At 41.3% G+C, this 26,926-nt stretch overlaps 1 protein-coding gene across 14 annotated transcripts in view; it reads left to right on the plus strand.

Moving 5' to 3' along the window:
- hoxb3a (homeobox B3a) overlaps positions 1–26,926 on the plus strand; it is a 98,347-nt gene that overhangs the window by 55,319 nt on the left and 16,102 nt on the right. For 10 of the 14 annotated variants that reach the window (XM_074655162.1, XM_074655167.1, XM_074655165.1 and 7 more), the window contains one exon: positions 24,081–24,147. The gene's annotated coding sequence lies outside the window, so the exon portion shown is untranslated. Of the gene's footprint in view, positions 1–22,528; positions 22,682–24,080; positions 24,148–26,926 lie in introns of those variants that run through there. The other 4 variants (XM_074655168.1, XM_074655173.1, XM_074655169.1 and 1 more) reach the window with 4 other exon arrangements.

Here is a 26,926-nt window from a genome sequence, read left to right on the forward strand (position 1 = left end):
TTACACAGATATGCTGTGGATGAGTTTGTGAAGTTTCTCATCATAAAAAGCTTGAATGGAGTAAATCTAATTTCTGCCCTGAGCCCACGCAGGTTCATTAAAAAAACGAAATGAAAAGTCCTGCTGCTCTGCTGCTGCACAAATGCCCTGCTGAGCTCTTATTTAGTGAAATATCCCATTTATGTGATTTTAACTCTGTTTCTGTATGTTGCTACCTGTTGTGTTTCCCTGCAGCTGCCTTCTCTTATCCTGGTGCTTCTCTCCATCTAAAAAGGAGACGTGATTGTGTAATCTCAGCAGGGATTAGCACTTAAATAACTGTGAGGTAAAAGCATGAAACAACAAGGAAGCTCTCTCTCACACTGTGACCAGTGTGGTTCTATATACAGAGAAGCTGCTTCATGCTCTGCAGTCTGCTGTCACTGAGGTGTTTGAAGGGTTCGGATCAGCTGGTGGAGCTGATGTTTCAACAGCAGCTTTACGCAGGAAGCTGCAGGCTTTCAGGGTTCACACACTCTGTGACACGTTCAAGTCACCAAATGTCTCCACTGTGTGCTGTTTTGTGAGCGTGTTCCCATGGTTCATTATAGGCTGGCACACACACACACACACACCAACAGATCCAACCAAACACCAACTTCTCTCTCTGACCTGGGGAGTCTCGCGGTGGTTTACTAATTGCCAGACAAATCGCCCGCGCGTTTTTTGTGTGTGTTTTTTTTCTTCTTCTTCTCTCTCCATGCAGCTCGTTGCAGCCGCGTTGCCCGAGAAATTTATTATTCTGGAGAGCGCGAGGAGAAGGAGGAGGTCACGGTGCAGGCGCGCGGGCTGCAGGAGGAGGTCGTCACGAGAGATATATGGCTGCCAGGCTTTTTTTTTACTACTAGCACCGGCTGTGTGAATGTGTGTGTGTGCGCGAGGGAGAGAGAGAGCGTGCGAGCCATTTAAAAGTAGACATGTATTAAGTATTAAAAAGAGAGGGGCCAGATAATGGTTGCCAAGTTGCAACACGCAGCTTGTACACAATGTATTTTTAGGCCATGGCTGCTGTAACACAATGCTGCTTGGAGTGTAATATACTCAGTATGAATAGCCTATAATAAATGATTATTACTAACGAGAATAAATATGATCAAACAATGAATACATTGACAGAATGAAACTGTAGCTCTTTTAATCCTTTATCAGCATTCCAGATACTTTTATTATTAATAGGTAAAAAGGAGGAGGACTGGACTCTTCTGACTCCTCTCTTTCTAGAAAAAAAAGAGCATCTGAGTCAAAACCATAAATTACTTTTTAACTGTTGTAGCAGCAGGTTTTATTACTTATTGAAATATACACTACATTTTATCATATTTTTTTGCAGTTGGTACCCAACCTGGCAACCCCAAAGGATCTGTGTGCTATATTAAAGCACTCTACTGTCCAATCACTGATTAAATAATCAACCATGGAAAGGCGTATACATACCACAACATTACACGGACATTCCGCGTATCATAAAGACGCGTTTGAGCGTTTTTTTTTGTTGCATTTTTCGTCATTTGTACGCCACGCAAAAGTCTGCAGTTAGGTTCAGGCCAAAAAAAATAACACTTAGTATAGGGTAAAGGGAAGACGTCATGGTTGGGCTTAACATAAGTAAGTAAACTAAGTAAAACACGTCATAAGCGTCAACAAAAACACGTGACGTACTTATTACAAGCTAAACGCTTTGCGCAATATCGTGCCATTTACGCTTTTTTGTGCGTATAAGGGCTGAAATAATACATCCATTATTATTATTATTATTATTGATAAAGAAGTAACGCTTTTATTTAGTTCTCGTTGTTGTAAAGTGATCCCACAGTTTTGTCAGCGGTGGTGATGTCTGTGATGCTGCGTTCAGTGACCGGAGACAAGCAGCAGCCTACAGTGGTGATGACTCCAGCATTGTGTGTGTTACAGCAGCGCTCATATCCGTTAGATGGGAGTGATAAATAGGCTTCTGTGGCCTGTGTGACTAATGGCGGAGCATTAGGCCTGCATTGATACTCAAGTATTAAACAACCCCCTCCTTACCTTTTACTTATCAATATCCTATAATGACAAAGACGCGCTGCTGACTTCTGTTACATTATACAGGCTATATAAATATATATGTATATATAATAACATCATGTGGACAGCAGATGTAAAAAAACACACCACCATTATCCCACATGTGTCTACAGTTTATTGTGATTGTGTTATGAAACATTAAGTAGAGCAACAAGAAAACCAACTTCCACTCAGCACACACAGCAATTCATTTTGCATTTTGACCGAGACTTTTGTTTTTTATTCCTCTATGATAATTCTGATTGTTATGAAGCCTTCAGTAGATTAAAAACACAAACACGAGGATAAATTCACTACATGCAATATATCAGTTATGCCCTCTTGTCATATATTCATCATTCTTTATAGATACGTTCAATGTAGAGTGTAGAGATTCTGTAGTTTATGTCACCAGTAATCTAGAAGTGCATATCCATAAACCTAAGCTCCCATAAACGGGTTATAGGATCTTCATATTGTTATAAACTGGCACAGAAGATGATCCAAATCATAACCCAGCATTAGAGGTGTAACTGTAACAATATGAACTATGAAGTGATCTATATACTGTAGCTCTCTCTTTATAAAGGTAACAATGGTGAGACAGTTCGGACATTGTTCACAAGTCATTGATCCTGTCATGCCCACCTATTATAACGCACTGAATTCACCATTAAAAGCACAGAGGGACGGGTTTCAGATATCAATTATGGATCCTGTTTCCTTCATAATAATATTTTATTTTATTTTTTTTTAAATGGAGGCTAATGAGCGCGTTCACAGATGCATTAGAAATTACTCAAATGATATTGGTTATTGATTTTGATTGATTTTTGATTCACATTATATATATATAAAAGAAGAGCAATAATAAGGCAGATGAGTTGTTATGTGGTACTAAACCGGTTAAACCACACAGCTCGTGAGACCGGCCGGTGGATTTGTCTCCGGTGCAATCCCTTAACGGGAGGGGAAGACCTCGCGCAGGAGAATATATTTCAAAAAACGGTTGTGCGCGTGCTGCCGTTTCGAGACAGATTTACGAGCCGCAGTAAAAGGCGAGATGTCAGGGCTTGGCAAATCAATCTCTATCTCTCTCTGTCTCTGTCTCTGTCTCTGCTGTCTCTCTTCTCCCTCGAATGAGTATATGCGTAATACTAAAAATAAAAACAATAATAATAATAATTATTATTATTATCTCGTTTCTTGTGATCTAATACGCAACCACTTCATCACGTCTTGGATACTTTAATTGTACGGCCATTCTGCGTCTCGACAAAGAGACATTTTCAGTTTCTCTCTTTTTATTCAGAGCCTGGTTAATCATTAACGAGCGGGAAGAATCTACCTGTCTTAATCCATCACGGACCGAGAGACCCCCAAGATCTCCGAGAACTCCAGCACCACTTCAATTATTGCCTTTTAGTATCACTCTGTGTCTCACTAATAAGTGTTGAAATAACTGTTTTAATAACGGTTTTATGAAGATTTGATTCATGCAATATTTGCAATAATTGTCTTTAAATATACTGATTATTAGTAGGTTGCAGATAAGAATATGCCTGACGTTTTGTTTTAATAAGATTAAGCTTTTAAAATAAAATTATTTTTATAAAGCAGCCAAGTCCATCATCTCACAAAGACATTCCTTTGTGTGTTCTGTCGCCACACGTATGGCGGTGAGACTACCATCACCAAATGAATGATTGTTATGGTTTAAGCTTCCAGCATTACAGCACTACAGTTCAAAGTGTCTCCTTCTGGTTGACTCTATACAACCTCCTCACCCATCATAATTCGGATGTTTATGCTATTGAAATGATTTTCTGCAGCTTTTGCATGTGCATGTCTGTGCCAAGTTTACAGAGCTGGTTCGCATTGCTGCTGTTGTCAGGCCGGCTCCAGGTCTCTGCTGCTACTTATCTCCGCTGTTGTTTCACACTGTGATTGCTATAATTTATGGCCGTCATTACAGACGCCATCATCACCGCCGCAAATGTTTGATTTCAATCTTGTTGTGGGTAAAAAATCTCAGGGAAACCGCCGCGGCGCTCCGAATACAATACAAGTTTAAAGGGAGTCTCTCTCATATGTGCGTTTTTTAGTGCGTCAAAAAGGAATATAAATAATTAAATAATAAACCAGACTCTTTCACTGATAATAGGGTTTAGAACTGTTTCCTTCTTTTTGTCTAATTATGTTTTTTATGTCATGTTATAGATTTTATTTATAGAAGCTATAGCCCTATTGTGTTTTTTTGCTCTGATCTCACCACAGAGCAGTTCTGGCTAATTGCATCTGGTTTTATTTGTCTCCTCTTCTTCAGTGGCGTCTCAATTGTTTACTGAATAAATATAAAAACAAATGGGTTTAGTTGTAATGGACACTCCTAATGAAGTCGGTGCGTAAAGCGTTTGGTTTTGTATTTTTATTATCAGGATGGAGATGGAGATGGAGATGGAGAAGCAGGTTGCTCTGTAGCACGGTGCGCGTCTTGAGGCTGCAGCGGCCCATTGTTTGACCTTGAAGTGTTTCTTGTTAGCTCCTCAGCAGCAGCAGCGAGGTTAGCCCCGTTAGCCTCCACACTTTTTTTTTTCTTTTTTTTTTTAAAGAGTCTCGAGCTCCATTGTTCTGCTGGAGGCGGCTCGAGCTCTGGAACCGGGAAAAAAAGGATTCCAACGTGCTATTGTTGCTGCCTTGCACGGCCTCGCGACGGGGGTTTTTGTCTCTTCGTATGTCTCTCCCTCCCTCACTCTCTCTCCTTCTTCTTTCTTCCTCTTTAGTATCATTCTCTCTCTCTAATGTCTCCCTCTCTTCTCCATGTTACCTGTCTGCTACTCTCCCTTATAAATAAATGCATCCTTCTAAATTAAATTACAGCGCGTAAAAACTTGTTCATGGGATAAAAGAACATTTTGGACAATTTAATAAAAAATAAAATATTTAATTAATGTTTTCACAGAGAGGTGGAGGGAAATCCTGGTCTGCTTTATTTTCCTCGGTTTTCCAGCCACCTCACTCTCACATTTCAATGCGGAACATGAATTTGTAATTATTAAACAAACAAGCTGATTTGTTTTCCACTTGACACACTTGGCTTCTTTCTGTTGGCTGTTAAATATTTAGTTGAGCTCCGGGAAACATGACATCAAAAACAGGGGAAATAAACTAATGCAGATAATAATAATAAAAATATTCTCCGTCATTGTTGGAATATTTCTCATTTTGCTGGAAAACAGATCCATTGAAATATAAGACAATATAAGGGATCCCCTCCTCGTTCTGCCGACTAACGGCTCACCGGGAGGGAGATGACAGTGAGGAATAACGAAGAAACAGTCTGAGGCGTGCACTCATTTTTTAAAACGAACATAGTCGGTGACAATCATCTTTTATCGGTCTCTCTCTGTGCGTCTGTCACAGGCCTAAGCCCTGCTTTACCTTACACTTTATATAACACACACACACTGAAGAGGCTGAACAGAAGTGCTGTTTTTTAATGTTCATTTTTTTAAAAAGTCCTGCTTTTACGCACACTGGTCCGGATGGGTCCCACGAACAGAGAGGCGCACGGATTACCCCCCCCCCACATCACCCACACCCACACCCCCACCAACACGTCACGTGATTCATTAAATAATTAATGCAGAGGTTGCAGAATAGATATGTATTCGTCAGGAATATAACGGTAAGACGCGCTGCTGCTCCAGTGTGTGTGTGTGTGTGTGTGTGTGTGTGTGTGTGTGTCTGACGTCGAAAATTCAACTGTCCTTTCAAAAAAAAAAAAAAAAAATACAAGCCCCCCCTATAGCAGCGGAGAGAGGGGGAGAGAGAGAGAGAGAGAAAGAGAGAGAGAGAGAGGGGGGAGAAGAGGAGACACTGAGAAAACGCCAAACAGAGAGAGAGAGAGAGGAAGAGAAAAGAGAGAAGGAGGCTGCAATAAAACAAAATTTGGACGGGTGTGCGTCTTGCGGGTCGTTGTGGACACCGTGAGTATTGCGGAAGGAAGGCTGACTGCATGGGGGGAAACCAGAAACCACTCTTCTTCTTCTTCTTCCTCCTCATCTTCTTCTTCTCCGCCGCTGCTGCTGCGCCGCCTTCGCCCTGCATCCCTCTCACTGAATCATAGGGGCTATTTTAACTTCCCTGGTAAATATGCCCCCCACAAAAAAATACCCATCTTTTCGCCGTGTTTTCTCATCGTGCATGTTGCTGTCGTGCTTGTTTACACATCACCCCCCCACCACCACCCATCATCATCAGCCATTGTTTATAGGTTGGAGCGGTGCAGCAGGGCAGCCTGCAAAACCGGAGAGAGAGAGAGATGGAGAGAGAGAGAGAGAGGGATGTTAGCCGATGGCTGTTTATATTTTAAGAAGCACTTGGATATTCTTCTCCATCTTTCTCCCATCACCTCCTGTCTGCCTCTACATCTCTCTCTATCTGCCTGACTCTCCGTCCATCCCTCTCTCTCTCTCTCTCTTCCTCTCTCTCTCTCCCTCTCTCTCTTCCTCTTTTTTTCTCCCAGCCAGCTACTTCTCTTGATTTATAGTGAGGCAGGGTGTCAGCGTGCGGCCGCGCGGCTGCCATTGTGTGTTTGTGAGGGAGTGCTGTTGTTTATGGTGCTGCCTAAGATAAATCATGTTTTTTTCCTCCGCTGTGGGAAGACGGTGGGGTGGGAAAAATGACGGTCGATGGACCGATGATACACCGGAACGAGGATGGAGAAGGAGAAGACACACGCGGGCTTTCTCTTTCTGATCCGGCTCTCCTTCTTCTTCTCCTCCTCTATATACATCTTCATCTCCCATCACACACTCTCACACGCTTTTTTGATTATTACTCCAGGTGTTTTTTTCTTTTTTTTTCTTGCTCACTATGCAGCTGGCTCCGGGTCGTGAATTACTGCGGCGACCAATTAACGGGAGATTTGTTTAAATTTGGCACACCGTGGCACGCCTCGGCCAACATGAAATCTCATAAAATTAAAAAGAGGACCTGCCGGCCAGGGGGAATCTCATCCATCTCTAGCCAGGAAGTGTGAGTGAACCCCAAGTAGCTCAGCCAAGCTGGAGATGTAAATGACGCCGGTTCGAGTTCATGGCTTCCTCAAAGCACAATTAGAAGCTCTGGGTTTGAACTGAAAAACAAAATGATTTGAGAAGTGACAGAAGCTATATCCAAGGAGAACACAGCTTGGCTTTGGGATTTATATCCATTTTATTTACCTGCGTATTGTTGTAGTATATATATATATAACATCTAGTGCTGGTAATTGTATTTGGAGGAGATTTGGAGGTGTCTGCATGGTGTCCACTGACTCTGAGTTCATTTTTTAGAAGTTCCCTCCTCTCCATGCATTTTTCCTCAGTGTGTTTTCTTTGGAAGCCTGCTGGAATGGAGCTGTGCGCCATTATTCATGTCAGCACTCAGTGGCTCTGCCTTTGCTCAAAAAAGCCTTCACCGTGAATCAGACCTTCTTCTTCTCTTTAAATGTGGCGAGGAAAATAAGAGGCAAGACTGGAGGATTTTCTTTTTTTTCTCTTGCTCCCATGTTTATATTCACATATATTTCATATCAAATCCTGCGTGTATTTTGTCGTTCCTCGTGGCTGTGGGGAAAAAACACCAAACGCAATGACTCAATGAGACATTGTGAATCGGTTGTGGTAGCATTTTTTTTAGCCCTTCCCATTGCGAGTAGCAGTAGTGGGGTGGGCTGAGGAGGGGTTAAGGATGGAGTAACGTAATTCCGTCGGCTAGCCTCATAACTCACTATATAGTGGGTGACGCTGGTGTGGTGTGTGTTGTTTTGGTGTGAAGCCAGCTGGTAATATATGCAAAGTGCAATAAGTACAGTGGGCAGTCTATAATAATACATCATTTTATTACACACACATATACAACATCAGCTTGCAAGACATATTTTTTGGGGATTGGCATTGTAATAATAAGAAGCATAGTTATTTATATGTATTTATTAACATGCATCTCATGCAGCTGGAATGGATGGATGGATGGATGGATGGATGGATGGATGGATGGATGGATGGATGGATGGATGGATGGATGGATGGATGCGCACCGGGAACATCACTTCACCATCACATTTCTGACATGCCCCCCCCCTCCTCCCTGTGTCTCTCGGCCATCACTACCAGAGTAAACCTTAGCGTAACCAAATTAGAGCGTCTCCGCGGCTTCCCATCACATAATAATGGCAGTAGCAGCAAGAGGCAGCCTTTCTCAAAATGTGTATTCCTGCTGCCCGATGCCGTGTCAAAAACAATATCCCGCCTCATTTCTGTGGACGGAGAGAGATGGAGAGATGGAGAGATGCTGGGAGGTGGGGTGGGGGTTGGACATATTTCCTCCTTTTTTTTCATATATATTTAAATATTTTACTGTGTGTCTCGGCCTCATGTCTGATTTGGGTGACAGGGAGGAAATCCATTTCCAAACAGGAGACACAGGTTGTGTTGCCCAGCACTGAGGAGGGAGAAGTTAAGAATGAATTTACACATTTAAAAAAAAATTAACCAAAGCATGAAGCTCCTCCTGATGACACCGCTGCATTTAAAAAACATTCCTTAAGTCGCACAGCAGCAGTGAAGGCAGCGCGACAGCAGTTTATCTTATCTTTATCCACCGTCTGTGTCCACCGTTGAGTGTGTTTTGTCTGGGCCAGATAGCTCCACATCAAACCAAAGCTGAAATAGTTCAAATATTTGAAAACGGTGTTGAGAAATGATATCACTCCCTGTCTGACATCCATTATAGCTGCTGCTGCTGCTGCTGCTGCTGCTGTTCTCCAGGCTGCAGGAGGAGGTTTGAACTCCTGTGAGGCCTCGCAACTCTCTCGCTAAAAACAATTCTGCATAAGCTGCTGCTTGTGTGCTGTTATTAGTCATAATCCAGATGTTTGTTACCTCACTGTGAGAAAAAAAAAAACAGATATGTTAATGCGTTACTGTGTCTTCGGTAGTTTATTGTGACGCCACAAACATTTGTGGCTGGAATTAATGTTTACACCGAAACCTGCAGCAGGACAATGGCAGCAGCTCACTGTGGCTTCAGGAGAATATAAAGGAGTCTTAATAAGACGGGTAGCTTGTTTTGTTTTGTTTCTGTTTGATTTGCTGAAGCTGGAGCGGAATCTTTAAATGGAAGTGACTTGTGTGAATGGAATGATGTTGCATTGTCGTTAGATGAGTACCTTTATTATTATTGTTTTTTTTATCTACCACCTCTCATGGCTCCATACTTAAACACGTATCCAACGTCTTGCGCATTTAAAAAGATGCAAATGTGTGTATGAGAGAGACTCTTTAACCCAGATGTATTGTTTGCTGCTGGTTTAACCGCTCAGGAGGAAAGCTTGTTTCTAATGGTAGCTCAACGGAAGAACATCCAGCAGTGGCTATTATTATTATGGTCTCGTGGTGCGTTTCGCGAGGGGCTGCAACACTAAAACAAATGACGCTGATACGCACACAAAAAAATAGGCATATCTGTTTGTATCCGTCCTGATTGAGGCATCATTTTATCGCATGTGGTCAAAGACAAGGTCGGTGCAGACCCACGCGTCTGATAGACACGCGGACAAGACTTCACACAAGGCGCATCTTCCCACTCACACAGCCGGGACTGGCAGCCATATTGTCTTCTTCTCTGTTCTTTCCCCACGCAAAAAAAAAAAAAAAAAAAAAAGTCTAAATGTGCCGAGCGACCATTCCGGTATAAATGGTGGAAAATATCTTCGATTTACGTCGATCGTGTCGTCATTGTAACGCTCCATCGAATTTAACTGAATCCATTATTTTAACTTAACAATTCTAAAAGAAAAAATATAAATTAAATCACCTTTAATTCAAGCGTGCCACTTTTCAAACACAAGTTATAGGCTGCATCATAGACACAAAGGGAGCAAAAACAGCGCATGGCTTTATTTAAATATTCAATAGAGACACAGTTATGTGAAATTAATTAAAATATTTGTAGCAGATAAACAATGTGTTTTGTTTTGTGCACCTTCAAATTGCACAATACAAGCTGTTCTGTTCCCTGTGATTATTCCAGCGACGCAGAAAAAGAAAAACGCTGCAAAAAAGAAGCGTTTAAAAAGAGAAAATAAATCCACCCAACGATCAGCACTGGGGATATATATTCCATATCCATAAGACTGGTGCTTATTGCTCGAATCTGCCCTCAGCTATAAAACGCAGCGGAGTTAATTTAACTGTTAAGGGCTTTTACGCACACATAACAGTGGCTTTTTCCGACAAAGACGGTCTCGCTGAATTCTGTTTAAAAAAGGCCAAAAAATGATGGGAGTAATGAAAGCAGTTGGGTTTAAAAACGGAGCAGAGATTCTTCGAAAACAGTCCGACATAAATCAGAGGAGCGCTCGGACTCATAAATCTGTAGCCGCTGGACGTTAACGAGCGAAAGATTTAAGTGTGGTGGAAGAAAATGTTAACAAAACACGTTAACATGTGTTTAAATCAGCCCTAACAAGAGAAGGGGACACACTCTAAAGCCGTGATTTATTATAATAGAAATAATCGATTTAAAATAAAATAGCATTATTAATATTCTAATAAATATTATTAATATTGTTTAACCTATTGCCTTATCTCTTATAGAGGTTGCAGATATCCAGTCTCCATGCGCCATGCCAGGTATACTTCCGGGGCTCTTCCTCGCGCGCGGAGATGATTAGGCTACCCGTTCGGAAATAAATCAATAAGAAAGCCTCGCGCTAATTTATAATCGGCTGCGCGAGGGCAGTGATTCAAAGCGCGTGAAAAATGAGCGTCTGAAACCGTATCCAGAACCCGCGAGCTGCGCTTTTTTTCCTCTTCTCCCCTTCAACCGGGCCGGAGAGCAGCATGCACGAGAGCGATAAGAGCCACTGCTGGCCGGATATGTGTCCACGAGGAGGGGTACCGGCCACGAGCCTTTATTCCCTCTCTTTCTTTTATCAAACCAAAAATAACGGCTTGGTGTAATTGAACTTCTCTCTCTCGCTCTCTCTCTCTCTCTCTCTCTCTCTCTCTCTCTCTCTTTCTCCTCTTCCTTGCTTTGTCTCTCTCACTCTCTCATTGTGTGTGTGTGTGTGTGTGTGTGTGTGTGGCAGTAAAGGCATGTCTATACGCGTGGGCAGATAACACGAATACACACAGAGAGAAGGGAGGGCGAGGTACAGAGATAGAGAGAGAAAGATAGAGAGAGAGAGAGCCAAGTGTATCTGTTTGAGATTAATTCAATATCTAAATTGTACCTGTGAATAAGGGCCAATACCACCAAGACATGCAGGGCCGCTCAGAAACCTTCACAAAAAAAAGACATTGAACCCGTTAACATGTCCAAAACATATCCCAAGATCCTATCTCGGGTGAAAGGCTCACACAAGATGCGTCTGCTAATTTGATAATTCCAGTTAAAGCTGCATAAAAGTCTTATTTTTGTTTCAATATTTGTGCTTCCTGGGAATGCGTATGGGCCTAAAAAGTAGCAGCTGCTGTGACATCTGTATATATGGTTAAGTTGTTGGTCATCATGTGGGAATGGTTCAATCACACCAAATGATTCTGGTTACAGAAATGGTTAGGTCGATTTCACCCATTCATAAATATGAAATTGGATGTGAAACCTCTTTTTCTTTCTTTTAGACTCATGTAAGGTTTTGCTTTTTTCCTCATATAGGCCTGATTCACACCCCGCTGTTTTGACTGTAATTAACCCAAATCGCTCCTATATGATACTAGACTCTACCAGTGGATGTGTAAACGTGCCAAACACGACGGAAACAGTTCCCCTGTGTGGACGCGCAGGTCAAATCACAGCGGAATGCCTCCTCTCTTCTCCCTCTTCCTCTCCTCTGATCGCTCTCAGTTTGACGCCATGTAATAACCAACATCTGGCCAGGATGGACAGACAGGCAGGTCACGCTGAACTCCCCAAAACTCCCCAGACTCCCCCATTGGACAGGAACGAGAACCAGAACCCCCCACCACCTTCTTTCACCCCTCTCTGGGTTTCTTGCGGCCCTGTCGAGCTGTCAGTCCATATAGCCTGGTTCAGGAGCACTTCAACGGTGTCAATCCATTCTATACCAGCACCATCACCATCACCATCACCATCACCAGCACCATCACCAGCACCAGCAAAGCCCGACCAATTCAGCCAGGTCCGAGCAGGGAGCAACACCATGGTGGAGAGATGGACAGAGACAGAACCAGCTGATTTGTGATCAGTGAAGCAATTCAAAATGCGCATGAAGGGGACGTTTGACTATTTGAGAGACAGATGTAGAATATTTTGGGGTTAAAGGTCAACAAGGACGTCTAACGACAGCTATAGGTAGTACAGCAAACACCAAAACAACAGCAGTGCGGCTGGAACCAAAAATATGCCAGCCGTCAGAGGAAGGAGGCAACGACAAGACTGAAAGGACACATGACTCTGATCTGACTCTAATCTGACGAGCTGAGAGAGAGAAGGATAAAGAAGAGGAAAGAAATAGGTTGAGAGAGGTAGAGACAGAGGAGGGGAGCCCGGGGAATACGGCGTCACGCTCGATCCAGAAGAGGAAAAGGGCTCGCTCAGCATATACTGTGTTGCACACCGGAGCTCGCGCTGCATGGACCCCGACGTTCGCTCTCGTGCCGGTCGGACAGTGTGAGATATAAAGGCGTCAGGGGAAAAAGGAAAAAGCGCGAGCCCTGGCCGCGCGGTGCTGCTGGCCAGGCACGCACCAGGCCTTCTATACTATACGGGGGATTTTGCAGCACAGGCGGAGGGGTTGGGGTTGGTGAGGGGGTGGGGGTGTTAGGCGCGCGCACGCGGTGTGTTTTTTAGGGTAAAGTATTAGCACCGCGAGCCCCAGACCCGAGTAGTCCCCGACAGCCTGTGTGCTGTAGGTAGAGACTTTGATTGTTGGAGATTTATGGCGGAGCCCGGCAAGATTTATGGCTTTTCCCCTAAAAACCGCTTCACGTTGTGTTCTAGAGGCGTCCTAATGGATACACCCGCATTATTCTAACAGCCAGCAACAGTGCGCTTTAAACGCCGGGATTAACTGGCATACATTTGGTGCCATTTTGGACTCGAATAGACAAAAAAAAGAAGCCAAACCGTTGGATTGCGCGTAATTACGCACAGTGAAAAAGTAGGTCCAAGGTTCTCCAAGAAAGGATCTTCTTTTTTTACTCCATCCGGTGTCTTCGTCCCTGTCCAGACTGCATCCAGGGGAAAAACAAACAAAAAACAGGAGGAGAGCCACGCCGAGTGAGAGCAGGTAAGGTCTGCCGGGATGCTCCTCGCGCAGTGTCCCGGTGTCCCGGTGTGTGTTCCCGACGCGTCCCCATCCCACGCGCTCCGCCGCTCGACATGTCATTAATTATCTGTTGTGTGACCGTGGTCTCTCTCTCTCGAGCCTCAGAAGCAGTGGAGGCATCCGCGGGGTGTGCCCGCGCACAAGCATGCTATGGCCAAAACAGCTTCTTTTCAGTGTGTGTGTGTGTGTGTGTGTGTGTGTGTGTGTGTGTGTGTGTGTGTGCAGGCTGCTGAAGACAGATGCCTCAGAATAGGTAACAGAAAAGGGCGCCTCGCCATGCTCTCTCTCTCTCGCACATCATTGAGAAAGAAGTTTACTTGCAGCATGCAGAGCTGTGCGTGTGTGTGCGCGTGCCACAGCGAGAATGAGTCGTAGTGAATGGGGACCTGACGGCTAGGTGTAAAGAAAGAAGAGGAGGCATGTTAGCCACGCCGTGATTTATGATAGTGTGAAAAGATTGCTTACTCAAGAAGCCCCCCTCTCTCTACCTCTTTCTTCTCCTCTCTCCTATCCACAAATTGTCATAACCCCCAACACAACAAATCCACAAATGGTCCTATACAAACATATTGTTTTTCCTCTGATCAGATCTTAAGCAAAAGCAGGCAAACTGGTTTTAATTACAAGTGCAACTATTTCATTTTGAATGATTATATACTGAAGTTTATTCCATGATGACACTAATCCACCTTTATTCTGACTGAGGTGTTGGGTTTCTCATTGTTACACTAGCCAGATGTAACGGGATATATCATAATATAATAGGAATCTAATCATATTATAGAATCAGCTGAATGGAGGTATTTATGTCCATAACAATACAGACAACATATGCATAAAAAGGTGATTTTACCAATGAGCCACCAGCCCTCTTGATACCTTTGTTGTGAGGGGACAAGATTTCAGGAATCAAAAGATGAATTAATTGATTTATTTAGTGTTTGCCTTATGTGTACTGAACTATTTTCATCTTATTTGTTTCTCTATAGATATATGGTCCAACTCAATTTACCCTCAGGTCTCAGGAAAAACAGCATCGACCAAAAAAACAACTATATTCAACATATTCTCATGCAACGGTTTGTAAGATATCTTGTGAAAAATGATTTATCCTTTATTGTTTGTTTTCCTGCAAATCATTTTCCTAATCATTTTATACACTTAAAAAGTTTAAGTTTAAGTAGGAAAATTATTTGAGTTTAAGTAGTCCAGCAACACTTGTCCATTTCCACTCCTTACATACATACATTCTCAGGTCTCTAGACCTTTTGGTGCTCCGGGTGAAATTCAGATTTGGAGCCCCGCCGCCAATGCTGCTCTGGGGTTAGAGTTCTGGGAGACTGGACCCTGTCCCTACAGCAGCACTATAGGCAGCGGGGCTCCAAATCCATAAAAAGCAACACACATCAGACATCACAATGGTTTTAAGACAAAAATTAAGATTTTTGATTTCATAAATAACTGTATTTATTATGAGGGATCTCTTGTTGGGTCTCTAATTTATACGGTCTAGACCTGCTCTATATGAAAAACATCTTGAGATTACTGCTGTTATGATTTGACGCTATATACAAATAAATTGAATTGAATTTGATAATATAAAAAAACAATTGGTCCCTGATATTGTTGGCATAAAAGCGTTTAGTTTGTCACTACAATTTACACTTTTATTAACAAATAAGTTTGGCCGGGCAGATGAAAAAGTGTGAGGAAGAGAGCTACAGAGGCGAAAAGTGTATTTTTTCTTTCTTTCTTTATTTTATTAATTTGTTACTTCAATGCAGGAAATGAGGAAGGGCGCCCACCGGCATTCATTATCATTATTATTATTATTATTATTATATTTTTAGAGGGCGAACAGCACCCCCCAGAAGGTGGCACCCTAGGTGACCGCCTATATGGCCTATATGCATTAAGCTGGCCCTGTACGGTCTTTTCAAAATAGCTTCACAGGAAACAACTTTCACATTCAGGCGATAAAACTATTTAGTTAGGTTTAGGAAAAGATCGACTTGGTTAGGATTAGGCAACAAAACTACTTAGTCAGATTCAGGCAATAAAACTACAAAATTAGACGGTAAGGAAAAGACTGTGGTTTGACTTAAAATAACCGGTAGCAGTACTTATGTATGCTATTAATATTTCCTGGTTCTCAATTACGTGATTTACACACAAATTGATTTCCGTAGGTAAAGCTACGAACAGTGTATGAGACCAGCCTGAGCTATAACTACCTTCATATTGGACTTAAGTTCAGTACCATAAAAGGTCAAATAATATGTGAGACGTACTGGGTCACATCCAAATCTATTATTAAATATAAGTATATATTGTCTGTTATCACAAGTGTTACATGTGACTAAAGGTTGATCCAAATGAAGGGCCAGGATTTTAGAAATACTGAGGCCGCTTTTGCAGATCAAAAGTGTTTTTTGTTGTCTGATGTGGTTGGAAACATGACCAACCAGTTAGCCCTCCAGTTATAGTACATGGTCATCTGCAGACACATGTCTAAATCATGAGACTAAGCGTCTAATCCCGTATGGGCTGACATACATTTTTCAATGTTCATTTTTTTTAGTAATCAGTGTGACAAATATGTGACTTTATTTAATCTACCACGTCTAACACAAATCTTTATAAATTTTGATTTTGAACATAGATTGGAAGTTAAAATGTTTTTTTTAAAAATGCTTTAGGCTACAAATTCTAACTTTTTATCAGTGTTTGTCAACCTGGGGATGGGCATACATTTATGATAGCCTAAATCTAACGGCTCACAAGATGATAGAAAGATAAATATCAAAATATTTATCCAACAAAAAATAGTTTTATTTATTTATTTATTTATTTTTTTGTTCTTGTGAAAATACTGGATAATTTAATGTCTTTGGGACATCCAAAAAATCATTCAAATGATATAATCTGAGAAGGAAAAATCACCAAACTGATGGCCAATCAACACTACATTAAGGCCGTAACCAGTTATTAGGAGTCACAAGAAGATAGTCCTGCATTTCAGAGGCTCACTTGCCAAAAAGGTTGGGGACCAATTGCTTCATCATATCAAGTCATATCTGGACAGCTCCTCTGGAAGCTCACCTGACCTCAGTGGTTTTCGCTCACTTCCGGGCATAGAGACTTTAAAGTCATGAAAAACCCACAGCAACTCCAACGCGGCTGGGATTTAATTGATTTTTTCATACATCACTGACAAACTATGGGCAAAACACCGATCAGAGTAAAGTAGTGGGGGCAAGCACGCCTAACACTGTCGCACTGTATAAAGGCTGACAGGTCTGGCCCAGATCCATACAGCCGCTTTCTCCTGCTGTAACAGGCTTAATGGCAGGCCTATCTGCTGCTGGGCCAAGTGGCCTGATTATATTACAATCTCTGGCGTCTTTTTTTCTGATCCATGTGTCATAAGAGGAGCATGTTGTTAGGAAACAGATACAGGCCTGTTGTACTGGCGCAGGTTGTTCAACACTCAGCGTAATGAGGCCTCAAAGCTATATAACAACAATTTAGGAAAATCCATTTTTAAGACAATGCCAAACCACAAATTTACTACGGATACATATCACTGGATGGACTGACAATAGAGGAAGTGATCTTGTTTAACCAACAGTCACAATGAGATTCCAGCCCAGTTGCACAGCAGTTTGTTAAATAGTCAAGAAATTTTATATATTGATTTGTATACATAGACAAAAAATTTACTTTTTTTTTTTCATGATCGTCAGCACAAAATTCATTTGAACAGTATGTAATACAAGTAATTGTGAACCGGGAAGTATAGAGAGCTGCAAACGCTCAAAGGACTGTTGCCCAGGAGACCGGTGTTTGTGTCCCGTGTGGAACCACAAGTGAAAGTAGATCTATCTGTCACATTACTTCTGTACTTAAGTTTCGCCACTTCCAGTGTTATTTAAACTCAAGCCGGGATCTATTCCTAAACCTAATTTAGTAGTTTGTTGCCTAAGCCCAACCAGGTCGATCTTTTCTTAAACCTAACTAAGTTGTTTGTTGTCGAAGCCTAACCAAGTCAATATTTTCCCAAAGCTAACTAAGTAGTTTTGTTGCCTAACTCTAACCAAGTCGATCTATTCCTAAACCTAACTAAGTAGTTTGATGCCTAAGCCTAACCAAGTCAATATTTTCCTAAACCTAACTAAGTAGGTTTGTTGCCTAAGTCTAACCATGTCAATCTTTTCCTAAACCTAACTAAGTAGTTTGTTGCCTAAGCCTAACCAAGTGGATATTTTCCTAAACCTAACTAAGTGGTTTGTTGCCTAAGCCTAACCAAGTGGATATTTTCCTAAACCTAACTAAGTAGTTTGTTGCCTAAGCCTAACCAAGTCGATCTTTTCCTAAACCTAAATAAGTAGTTTGTTGCCTACACCTAACCAAGTCAATCTTTTCCTGAACTTAACTAAGTAGTTTGTTGCCTAAGCCTAACCAAGTCAATCTATTCCTAAACCTAACTAAGCAGTTTTATTTTGAAAAGACTGGGGCGGAAATTGACACATGCGTCACGTGTTGCTGTATATTCGTAGGAAAATGCATGAAAAATTTGTTGTTGAAAGTCGTGCTGAGCGTCACGAAAAAAAAGGGGAATTCTTGTCTATGTACACAAATCAAATAGATTCAATTTTGTGACTATTTCACGAACTGCCGTGAGACTGTGTTGGAGATTGTGACTATTTCACGAACTGCCGTGAGACTGTGTTGGAGATTCACCATCTACCATTGGTCACACATCTGGGCAAAACCCCTGGAAAAAGCTGATCAGTCATTGGACAAGGTGGCTTCCAGACGACACCCAAACCTCCAACCGTCCTTCTATAATCCTGAGGAATACACAGAAGCTATAGTGGAACTGTGCTTAGCGCTGCAGTGTATACAGCAGACAGACTTGACAGAAATGAAACTCGCCCTCCACAAACTAAACCGTTCCTATCGTGATTTCTATCTACACACACACACACACACACACACACACACACACACACACACACACACACACACACACACACACAGACACAAGCAGTCACATCCATCCCTGTTCTTCCAATGCCTGACAGACTTGGTGAGCTTGGCACTTTTCATGGCCCAGGAGCAGAGAGGGCAATTTGACCCCCCCGCACCCCACCTCCCTCTAAACCCCCCAAACACACACTCATCCTCTCTCTCTCTCTCTCTCTCTCTCTCTCTCTCTCTCTCTCTCTCTCTCTCTCTCTCTCTCTCTCTCTCTCTTCCTTTCCTGGCGTCAGGGCTTTCTTTGAGTTTGAGGTTAAAGATTAGCATCTCTGATAAAGATTAACTCTCTGTCAAAGGAAGGCGCTGATGGCATGAGTTTCTGGTTCAGGACTGTTAGTGACACCGGGGCAAGCACTGCAGGGAGATGAGCGACCCGGCCTGCAGCAATAGAGGAGGGTAGACACTGCATGGGCTAAAAATGTTGGCTCAATGAGATATAAAATAAGGTATAAAATCAGGCAGGATAAAATAATGTAAGTTTTGGGTAAGTGATTTTGTTTAAAGTGATGTCATTAAGTTAGGTTTTGGTCTCCTTAATATAACTTGGTTGCATGTAGAAATAAGATCCATAGCAACAAGTAGAGGCAAGAAAGAACAACAAGTGGCTAAATGAGACTACCAAACATCATCACGCCGACTCGTCTTCCTTTACAGCCTCGTTGTGTATATACTCGCACTCATGCAACCGTGGTGGAGTTTGTTTATAGCCTAACGTTAGCTTTATACTTCTGGTGATTGCAATCACACTTCAAAACTCATAAAAGTGGTGTTCATTTGTGGAGATTATCCTGCTGAATAATAAACATGTCAGTATCATAAACATTTCTTTGCCACAGAGTTTATTTTCTGCAATAATCCAAAACCCAACGGAACAATCCGATTGGCTGTTAGTGGAGGGAACCAGGGAGATGATCACATCCTGGTTGGCCTACAAAAATATGTCATCCCCGGAGAACTCTATTTGAATAAGGTAGATTTCTGCTTATAAATAATATTAATTTCAAAGAAGGACTAAGCCAACTGACATTTCCAGCTTCCAAGTCACCCTCAGTGTAGACTTCAATAAGTTCTTGGAGTCTAAGTTCAGCTCTGATTGTTGGTCAATTTGTGCGTGATCGCTGCAAACTCTTCCAAGAGCTATGAATTGGAAAGAGTCTTAGTCCTCTCCAGCAGCCTCTGGCTCAAACAGGATTCAAATAGGTCTTTTGTACACTGCTCGAGCGTAATGCCTCAGTTATGTGTCGACAGCCAGGAGCAACAGAGTTAATAAGTGGGAGATTTGTTCAGATTTTACAAGCTGAATGAAAAGAACGTGTTCACCAAAATAACAGGATGCTGAAGATATCACCCTTCCACTCTATAGCATGCTTCAGTTGGCAGCCCGGCGGCGTATAACACATGTAAAGCTGAAATGTCAGTCTTTAGAAACGTGGTGGCACAGACACCCATGGAGGTTATGCAATTTAGACTGTTTGTGAAATGAATAGCAATGTGTACTCAAAGTGTTTGCATGAGCGCATGTTGGTTCATTCCACAAACCTTTACAATGAAGTGTTGGTTTAGAAAAGAATCAGTTGTGTCGCGGTTGATGAATTTCAAAACAAAGTTGTCAAAGTTGGCATAGACGTTGTTTTACTTGAATTTGATTATAAGCTTATTGGATTGATTTGATTTGAACAGGTAACAGTGTGTGGGCAGCAAACTGAAAACCCTTTACCCCTCTGAGACCAGCACTTAACAAAGTGGAAGCAAAGGAACCGGTACGGTGTCTCTGCCTCTCTCTTTCAGTATCTGCTCTCTGAAAAACGGTGTTGAAACGTGTGTGTCGTTGGCTCAGAGCAGGAGGCGAGGAGATGAAATGTGTTGTAGGTTTGTCGTCGCTCGCCCATTTGGTGTGGCGTTGGTGATGATGCCGCATGGCCGTTCACCCTCATTACACTTGAAGGAGAGCTTCAGATGGACTTGATGAAAAATGGATGGATGGATGATCTTTGGGGAAGCAAATATGTGGTGGCAATGGGTGCTCTGGTGGCCCAAAAAGGTCAACATTTCTAAACAGACAAAGTTGACCTTTCAGTGGGAAAAACACTCTTTCAAAGTTTGCTGTTTGTAAGTGTAAGAAGTACTCATTGTAAAATGTACTAGCAGGGAAAACCACTGTGAAGTGTAACAATAAGTTTACATGTGTTTACAATGTGTAAATGTTTGCATATGTGAAACAACAACATGTGTCTAAAAAGCACGCATGCTCTAAATTGACAGGTTTTCTTATGTGGCTTTTTTGCCATTGAAGTGAGACCAAAACAGGAAGTTCAGCTTCTGGGAAAAGAAACGTGACGAGTCCTCCAAAGTTAATGCAATTTTAAGCATGGAGATCATTTGAGAAGGATGCAAGTGGCCAGAAGCCCACTGACGATGCAGTAAATTATGTCAAATTCGGAAATTGGATACACATGGATGGGGTGGGGGGAAGTGTCCAACAGATAGGTTGTTTGAGGCCAGGGCGTTATGAAATTCTTTATTTTTTCTTTTTCTTTTTCTTTTTCTTTCTATTTTTCTTTTTCTTTCTTTTTTTCTTTTTCTTTTTATCAAATTCTGCCGCTACTTTGCATATAGCTTTGGAGGCAACAGTCTAATAATGCTCCTTGGTTAATAAAGTTATGAATATTGAGCATCCACAAAGACTACATGGACTGTAATTTAATTGTAGACTAATTGAGCTCTGACAGTTGGGTGGAAACAGTGCTGTATGCTAAAACATTACATTTAAGTCAAACAGAAAAACTCAACCTAACTTAAACAACTTTGACAAGCTACAGTTGTTACATGCAAACGTATATTTTGGATGATTATCTTGCACGTAGTATAATTCATTTGTGTTGGAGTCGGTAGAGATCACTTTATTTTAGTTTTTGCCTATCCTGTTATCAGCTGGCTCACATCAACAGCAACAAAAATAATCCTAATGATTTAGATAAAAAGTTCTATAAATCCTGTCTAAATGAAAAGGTTACAGGTTTAAGGATTAAACCATAAACTAGTATACGAAAATGAGTTTCTGCAGCACTTTGCTGGTAGGTTGATCATTAAAGAGGTCCGGGGTCAAAGGTCGCTTTTGGAGAGCTGTGCGCCAATAGATCACTGTGTGAGTGCTTCGCTGGGGCAGCTCCTGTGTTTATACCACGAGATACTTCTTCTTCTCTTTTTTTTTACCACGTCTGTAAAGTAACAGCACTGATACTAATATACTGGAAGGTCTGAACTTATTCAGACGTGTTGTAGTTGTCCTCTGTGTTTCTGTTGGTGGATCTAAGGTCAGAAAAGTATATTATAAGAACAAAGAAAAGCTCAGCATAAAACTTTTAGATGAAACACCACAGCTGTTTATTTATATCCAGCACATAGATTTTCATAGTGAGCGTGAGGAGTAAAGCTGTTCTGAAAAGGAGCATGTTTGTGTGTGTGTGTGTGTGTGTGTGAGGGCCGAGGCAGGCCGGTGACAGCACCACCAGACCAGGCAGAGATAAGAGCAGAGATTAGTGATAACGTTTCTTCAGGTCATGTGAGACTTTAAAACGAAGCTAAAGCAGCAACATGAATCCATCCATCACCAAGTCAAAATATAACATCTCAAAAAACTGCACGTACTCAAGTTCCAGAACTTACTTTATTTGAATAAATGCACTTTGATAGGGTTTTGTTCCATCCATTTATTTCCCAGCAGTCTAAACATGCTACTAAATATGTATTGTGTTCACTTGTGCACCTACAGACCTTTTGTTGCTTCCACTTATGGTGCTGTTTCTGCCCCTTTTTCATCCCCAAATTCAAACTTTCACTTCATCCAATGCTGAGAAAAAAAACAAAAAAAACTTTTTCTGTTTTATTCAGAATCAGGATCCTGATCCAGGAGCACTGACTTCATCTAAAAAGTCCCCCTCTCTCCCTCAGCCTCCACTCAGAATGTGGCTCATCAGCTGTTCTGGGACTCTGGAGGCGGCCTCCTCCCTTTGTCTCGGCCCATAGGCTAGCTGGCTAAGCTAGAAGGCCCCTGCATCACTTTCTGGGCAACTTTAGACTAGTCCACAGCTCCTGTATAGCTCCAAATTTCCGACTAACCCGCGGGGCCTGAAGGGGGGACACAGGGAGGAAAACCCCGGCTGGTGCTGGAGCTGGTGCTACTGCGATGGGGATGGACTGCAGCCAGAGCTGTGCGTGAGTGCATGGAAAGGAAACAATAAATAAGTTTATAGCAGTAGGAGTAGTGGTGGTGGAGGTGGTGATGGTGGTGGTGGTGGAGGCTGGTACAGGGAGGTCGGGGGATCCTTGCTTTTGATTTATGTGTTTGGGGGAAGCTGTCAGGGAGCAGGAACAGATCGAGGCAGCGAGGGCCACAGATTTTTATTCTAGCACTATAATAAAAATAGATCAGCAGCTATGCAACAGCAGCACGGACAGCGCGTTTCATCCGGATGCTTTTATACAATAATACAATTTACCTTTAAATGTTTACCAACGCAGTGGATGGATGGATGGATGGACATGGTCCGACCGGGATGCGTTATGGGTGCTGAGGATAACCGGGACTATACAGCGCGCTAAATGTTGTGTTTTTCTCTCCGAATGATGCTCAAGTTATTTATGGTCTGCATGGACTCATAGCCGCTGGGAGACAGCTGTTCTCCTTATGGGGCCGCTTCTCCTCTAAGCTTGCTTCTCATTTTTTATCCTTGTCGGGCCGTTTGGTGTTTGGCAACGTTTCGGACGTTTTTTAAGAAGTCATCCTGATCGTGATTGTTGTGGATTTGTTCAGTAGTAATGCAAAGAGTTCATGTGTTTTAACTTTAAGTTTTTGTTTTAAACTTGGCTTTAAAGTTTATTGTGATAATTTCCATTAGAATTAACCGGAATCAGGATTTAGACGCACCCCATGCATGTTGTTCGATTGTAATTATTTTATATTCTAGATTTTGGCAGTATTTATGCAATAATTTATGTGATTTGTTTATGTTAACATATTGCAGCTTTAAGGTTATTTCTATAAGATAATTAGGGTGTAATTAAGCAGACTATTTATTATTTGAATAACTTTATCTTTTTTCGGATTACACCCTCGAACACAGATTTAGCTATTACTACTATTATTACGCAATGAGCTGATCGTTTCAAATGATTTATGGATATATTTTTTTTAAATATTCGATTATTTCTTTCCCTCCAACATTACTGGTGGGAGGGAGCGCCATTATTCCTCGTTAAATGTTAGACTTTCCCAACAGCATTGCAACCCAGATCATATCTGTCCACCGTTTTTTTTTAAAACAGCATAAATAAGAGGATGTGTAATATGATAACCAGAATCAATAACATGTCAAATCACTCCCACCTAGCCCTCAATTCCTCTCTCTCTCTGCTCTTATTGCTTTTATTCCGGGATTTCACCGGGAATAATGTCCAGGTCAGCGATACCTGTCTGCTGTCCCGACCGCTCGATTAGACTACAAGAGGTCTCTGCTCTGTATCGGATTTTAGCAAGACCTTTTGATTGCATATCTCTATCTCTTTCTTTCTTTATTCCCTCCCTCTATCCCCCCTTCCTCTTCTCCTCCTGCAGTTCTTAGGAGCTTTCTGGAGGCCGTTTCCTTCCATCAAAACATCAGAGAATAAGACGCAATCTTTCGGTGAGTTTTGCTGTTTTACTTTATTTCTTTGTGATGCTGAAAATAAGTTGATGATTTTGTTTAAAATATTTGTGCTTATAAAGTGAATTATTTACTGTTAAATCTGGTCATGACTGCGTATCTTAAAAAAAAATATGGACACGAATCAGTTTTTTTATGGCTATTTTTAAGATATAATATATTTTATTATTTATTTATTTGTTTGTTTAATGCACACAGTCTTTATAGGATAATCCCTGCCACGTGCTACACTTTTACCATACATGTATTATTATCATTATGGATATTATTATAATTCGTATCATTATTGTGCATTTTTTGCCACCATGATGTTGGAATTTCAGCAGCTATAATGTTAACGCAGATACATGAATGTGGAAAGTGAGTAGGGAGATGTTGGTGATAAATAGATGATTTATTTCTTATGATTTACTTTAAAAAAAAAGAAGAAAAAAATCGACTGAATTATTAGAAAGGTGCAGCTGAATGAATGCATGCGACATATGATGGGATGTGTATGTGTGGGTGTGTGAGTGGTGTAATAATATCATGGAAGGACACGTGCTAATGTAATATAAGCCAGAGGTGTGAAGGGCAGTGTGATGACCGCGGGTTACAGCCGCAGCAGGAGACATAGCAGGGTCACTTCATCATTTTTCACAAGACAGTTATTAAAACAGCACTTTGTAAATGCAATAATGACCCGAATGCTTAACAGTAATAATAGTAATACCAATAATAATAATGAAACTAGCGGCAGCATAAAATAGGTCACAGTTGTAGAAAAGTTATTTTCATCCAGACCACATCATAAAGGAACAAACATTACAAATAATTATTCATCCTTTAATTTTTTTGTTGAATATTTTAGCATATGCATTTAACACAGTGTTTCAACAGAGAAAAACTGTGTAAAATATGATTTGAAATCCCGTAGTTGGAGGACATTCCTTTGTGTCATCCTCCGTGGCCTACATGTCTGAAGTCCTGGGGGAAAAAAAAAAAAAAAAACAGGAGAAAAAAAAAATGGAAAGAGGATTTCCATCTCTCTGCAAAGCCAGAGAGTTTCAGTTGTGAAACCCAATATCCGTGACTCGATCCGAAACACGGAGCCGTCGATGCGCGTCAGCCATCCAAGGAAAATAAAGAAGAGCTGCCATCCTTTTTACAAGCACCGGCGTGCTTTTACAAGTCAATACCTATACAAGTAATCCGCTCTGCTTATTTCTCCACATGCACGGCTTCTTCCCACACTGTTGCTCAGTGGAAAAAAGAAAGAAAGAAACCAAAAAAAAAAAAAAATAGCTGATTTTGGTTAATGAGTAATGAGGGTTTTTCAGCAGCAGTTAGCAGATCCTTCACAAAAGATGGTTGGAAGAGACAAAAAAGTTGCAGACGGACACATTTTTAGGCTCCCACCTTCTTCCACCTACACGGAGCTCATCCTCTCATTTCAGCAGCCCACAGCGAATGCTATCTGTTTTAAAGTTGGTGCTGTTTACACACACACACACACGCACACACACACGCTGCTGGGTGCGAGAAAACTCATAAATCTTACGTAGCCATAAACGACAGGGGTAGCGTCCTGAATAATAAAAATAGAGGGAAGTTGGAGAGAGAGAGCTCTAGAGACACAGAGAGAGAGAGAGAGAGAGAGAGAGAGAGTGAGTGTGTGTGGTGGGGGTATGGAAACATAGTAAGACACCTTCATATTTTCATTTCCATTTTTGGTCTCACCTCTCTGTGTCTCTTTTCTTCTGGGTTTTCTTGTCACTCTTGCTTCTTTTTTTTTTAGCCTACTTCACCTCTTTCTCCAAATGTATGTTGCACTTCACTCCTGTCTTCCTCCACTCTTTCAAAACACATGTTTTCTTCCATTAAAAAAAGACCTGGAAGTGGAGAATTTAAAGTTCCCCTTCCAGACATGCCAGTTATAGCTGCTTATATACTACACATGTTATCTTCTGTTGGTTTGTTATAGATTGTTGCTGTTTGTTACCTCTCTTCCACTACGACCTCCTTTTCCTTTTCTTTTTTATTCACCATTTTCCGTGCATATATAGCAGCAGGGGGAGACAAGGTGTTGAAATGTTAACAATACAGACTATATATCTAGTTTCTACAGAGAGACGTGGAATGAGCTGCAGGAGGGGCTCTGTAAAAATAATAATGAAAAAAAAACCATTTCCTGGAAAAGTAGGAAGACAGAGAGAAAAAGGGTGAGAGCAACTAGTTTCGTCATGTTGCCTGTAAAGATGACACAAAATAGTATCAAATTAAATGCCACAAACAGGTTGAATGACGAGTGATGCCTCCCAAAAGAGTGGCACACATATAATCTGCACGTCTTCACCTCACCTTAACTCGTGGATCTGGCTTTTCACCTGAATGTATTGTGGCTGTAATAAACTTTCAAAAGTAGCAGTCTTACTTGGTGTAAATAGAGATACAAATGTGAAAAAAATAGATAGATAGATAGATAGATAGATAGATAGATAGATAGATAGATAGATAGATAGATAGATGTACTTTATTTCCCAGGCACTGTACCGGAACAGTAAACACAAAGTAAATATACATGTCAACACAAGAGATAAATATATTATGCACTATATACAGAATATATTAGAATATACTATACATATAACAGACTACTACAACTAACATATAGAATATAAACATAGACTAACAATAGCATATACATTTGCAAAGTGTGCAAGTAACAATTTTTGTCTTAAATACAAACTAAATTACTAAAAATAGGCTACAGTGAAAT

The sequence above is a fragment of the Sebastes fasciatus genome, chromosome 13 (genome assembly GCF_043250625.1).
Source record: "Sebastes fasciatus isolate fSebFas1 chromosome 13, fSebFas1.pri, whole genome shotgun sequence".
NCBI classification, from domain to species: domain Eukaryota; kingdom Metazoa; phylum Chordata; class Actinopteri; order Perciformes; family Sebastidae; genus Sebastes; species Sebastes fasciatus.